General features: G+C 31.9%; 1 long non-coding RNA gene across 1 annotated transcript; it reads right to left on the reverse strand.

Annotated features, from left to right (window-relative positions):
- Window positions 1–906: 906 nt before the first annotated feature.
- On the reverse strand, window positions 907–2,661 carry LOC112503587. The gene is made up of 2 exons (XR_003068028.1): window positions 2,385–2,661; window positions 907–1,745 (listed from the first exon to the last, which is right to left on the reverse strand). It is a non-coding gene; the product is annotated as an uncharacterized LOC112503587 (long non-coding RNA).
- Window positions 2,662–4,454: the final 1,793 nt, after the last annotated feature.

Consider the following 4,454-nt stretch of genomic DNA (forward strand, 5'->3'; position numbering starts at 1 on the left):
TTCTTTCAACTTCTATTATCTTATTCTTCTCTTTCTCCAAAAATTTCCTTTCAGCATTCAAATTCTTTTCCACTTCTAAAACCTTTTCTTTCTCTAAATTCAATAGCTTTCTTAGCTTAATCAGGTCACTTTCAGACTTTATGAGATTTATCAGTTAAGTCATAAGTTTCATTATGTTTTCTACCTGAAGAATTTCTTTCAGCTCTTAATTCATTCTGAACTTTTTGGAGTTTGTTAAAAAGATCTTTATTAGCTTTACTCCATATTTTCAATTCATCATCAAAATCTTTTCTAACATTATCCAAAGAATTTTCAAGTTTATTAATTTGATACTTGGAATCATTCTCAACTCTTTCCAATGCTCTTTTATGATCTTTTTGTAAATTTACAATAAATTCCACATTAGAATGATTCTCAGAAAATACGTTTATATATTTTTCTTTATAGTCCACTATGCTCTTTTCCAGCTTGCAAATCTAAGCTCTCATCTCTTTATTCTTCTTTTCTAGAATATCTGCCATTTTAAAAAATAAGATTGATTAATCAGATCAAATGCTATGAAATCAGATAAAAGAAATCAAAATCAGTTAAAGCTCAAAAACAAAAACAGAAAAACACAAAACTGATGAGAAATTAGAAAAAACGACGAAAAACTGTATAAAATCAGTAAAAACAGTCAAAACTGTTGAAAACAGTTAAAAACTGTTAAAAACTGTTAAAAACAGTCAAAAACAGTTAAAACTAATAAGAAACAGTTTATACGACGTAAAATAGTTCAAAAATTTCTCAAACAGTTAACACAGGCCAAAACAGATAAAAAGACCAAAAAATAAAATCTAAACAAAAGATTAGACCCAAGAAAATACAAACCCAAAACAAGTATTCAAGAACAACCCCTAATAAATTGAACAAAACAAGTCTTATGTGTGCATATATGGAATTGAATCAAATTTATTATTTACACATCAAGTCAAAAGCCACCAAAACACAATAACACTTCCTTGGCATATAGTTGCTACATATAACACAACTGTTCTTCAAATTCCATTTGCTACTTGCAAGTTGATCAGTGGGAGAAGACGAAAACGCACTACCATCAACATCACATGCATATTCAACACTTTCTGTCTTTCCACAAGCTATTTCATGTCAAAATTCTTTTTCTACATATGTAACAGGAAGACATCCAGCACTATAGTATCTACAAGCAAAAGACAATCTTCAGGCTAATTCAATCTCTGTGGCTGCTGCTCCAGGTTATGCTATCATCAACAGCCCTATCTAGATAATCCAATATGCTAATCAGTGCTTCCTTGCTTTGCATTAGCCTTCACAACAGTTGACACATCAATAACATCTAGGACCTCCAAACTGATGACAATCAAGAAACACACAGCATATTCAAACAGAGATTATAATGGTCAAATGCAAAGCTCGGCTTGCAAACTGAAGACTGCTTTTAGTCTCATCAGCATGAATCTGTGCCAGCAAATGATGGCTGTATTAGCATTCCCACCCAGTGCATACCAATTGTAGCAGTAATTCTTTACAGATCCCTCTCCTCTCTGTATGTCTCAACATCTTCATTAAATGTCATTCTGGGCTTATTCATGATAGACTCAATTGCGCTGTTGGACTTATTAGTTGATACAACATCATTAACAGAACCAGTAGAGGAATGCTTTGTTGCTATCTAGCTTGGCACGTTGCTGTTTCCCTCTACTCCAGAAGATGCAAGGGATTGCCTATTGACGGTAAAAGAAGATCAGTCCCATATCTCACAATATTAAGGCTTAAATCGAAGAAAGCTGGGTGAAACCGTAAGCAATTTAGAACAGGCAGAGACCAAATCCAAACCAAAATTGTAAAACCTGGACACAGACAGCTTATTTAGACTACGTATGTGTTCTTTTGAGCGATGAAGAACAAAACCAGATTTACACCAACAGAAATTCAAAATTAAACAGCCTGTTATGCGATTTAGTTTGAATAGGATAAACCTTTGATCAATATGAATCAAAATCAGTCAAGATAGATGAGCGATTTAGACAAGATAGGTCAAAACAATGTCCGATTATGTGCGATGTATAATGAGCGATTTACCAATCTCCGGTTAAGATGAGCGATGAACCAATCTAAAAAATCAAACAGTTTGTGATGAATTCGATTGAGCAATCAGATATAGGCTGCTGTGCGATAAACAATAAATTGCTTACACTCTGCGATCTAAACACTAAATCGCTTAAGAGGTCAGCGATTTAAACATTAAATCGCTCAATTTGTCCCTAATCCGAACACAATGATGGTGAGATGTGCGATGAAAGGGAAAAACACAGGCGATTTACCAGAACCTTTGAAACAATTCAAAATTGATTTAACAGAACCTGTGATGCCCGATTTATCATTTAGGCTTTGAGATGAGAAAACGATGAGCAATATAGAACCTGTGATGTGCGATATAACAAGCGATTTAGAAACAGTGGTAAGCGATAAACACTAAACCGACTAGTTAGGTTTACACAGCACAGAAACTAAGCCAAGCTCCAAGCGATTTAGGTAAATCCGATCAAGCCTTGAGCGATTTAGGCTTAAATCGGAAAGCCTATGATCGATTTACACAGAAACCGGACAGAGTCGTGCGATTTAGGCTGATCTTCGATGTGCGATGTCCGGATAAGAAGAACGATTTAAAACTATGAGCGTTATAGGGCGTGAAAAAGGATGAAATGGGATGGACTGACTAAACCGGTTGGGCCTACAGATATGGGCTGGACAAACACACAAAACAACAAAAATTTAAAAAAAATTGGATAAAAACACAAAAAAAAAAAAAAAAAAAAAAAAAAAAAAAAAAAAAAAATTTAAAAAAAAAACACAGAATCATCAAAAACTCGAAAAAATAATGATCAAATCATGAAAACTTATGAATAACAAAGATTCACAATACACAANAAAAAAAAAAAAAAAAAAAAAAAAATCAAGAACACGAAAATTTAAAAAAAAAACACAGAATCATCAAAAACTCGAAAAAATAATGATCAAATCATGAAAACTTATGAATAACAAAGATTCACAATACACAAACGCACACAACGATCATATTTTAAACAAAAAAACACAAATTTTAAAAAAATTCGGATCAAATTCAAAAAAAATATGAGCATGAAGAACACTAAGAAAATCCAGAAAAAAAATCTTCAAAAAATTCTTCAAATCAGTTGATTTCTTCTTCTGATTTCGTGTAGATCCAGCTTTGATACCAATTGTTGTCCCAATATAATCAATCTACCATGAAACCTTCAATCAACAATGGCAGAATATGTTTTCTTGTAAGAACACTATAAGGAGTGGAGAGAGAGAAAGTCAATATTTGAATTCTTGGTCAACACTTTCTTTACGTGAATATGATTTTACAATCAACTCTCTTACAAAATACAAAGGCAAATACCCTTTATATGGGGTCAAACAAGACAAAAGGTCAAAGTCAAACGATCTTAAAGAAAAGTCAAACACGATGACTTTTAAACAATTATAGACAATTTTATCTTTCAAGACGAATACAATTTTACATTGAATTTCATTCCTAACAAAGAGTTAACTAAATTGAAATCTAATATCAAAATCAAGAACTTACAGTCGACTTCTTCCGATTCAAATTCTGAAACATCTTCAAATTGTTGATCTTTAGCTCTGATACCAATTGTTAATCCCAGATTTAACAATTTTGGATAATGATTAACAAATAGCAAATCAGGATTTTGAGAATCCAACTTATATATTGATTGAGAAGAAAATTACAATATAGAGAGTTGAAATGAGAATACGTACTAACTGTTTTTAATCAACTGCTACAACTAAACTATCAACTAACAAAAAGAGAACTATTTATAGGATTGACTAATAAAAGTCAAACTACAATTAAGCACCATGTTGACTTTTGTTGACCATATTGACTTTAAGCTTTGACCTCCTCAATCTTTAATCTCGGTAATCTCGGATACAATAATATTCAACCTAACAGAAAGCACAAACAAGGTTGCAAAAAAGATGAATGTCCTTTATTAAGATCTATTTATTGAAGATTAAGAGCATGAACCGGTGTATTTGTGATGACACATGACAACTAATTATGAGATTATCGAGTTATATTATCTATGAACTCAGGTAATTTCTTTGATTCTTGAAACACATTCAGAAGATTTTGAAACATTTTTAATCTGAATTTCATGATCATATTTATTTTGTGATGAATCTTCTACTTGATTAGTGACTTAGGCTTTGTCAACAAAACTTTGATTATGCATTTCAGAATAAGATTCGTAGTTATCATTCATCTCTTCAAACTTTTGATCATAACTTTGAATACTTGGTTCAGAATTCTAAAGTGTTTCTACAGAGTTATTTTTGTCTTCTTCAAACTTGTTTTCAGATTTTGAGTATTGACCAACATACTC

This window comes from Cynara cardunculus, unplaced genomic scaffold (assembly GCF_001531365.2).
Source record: "Cynara cardunculus var. scolymus isolate 2C unplaced genomic scaffold, CcrdV1 Un_Scaffold_3312, whole genome shotgun sequence".
Taxonomy (NCBI): domain Eukaryota; kingdom Viridiplantae; phylum Streptophyta; class Magnoliopsida; order Asterales; family Asteraceae; genus Cynara; species Cynara cardunculus.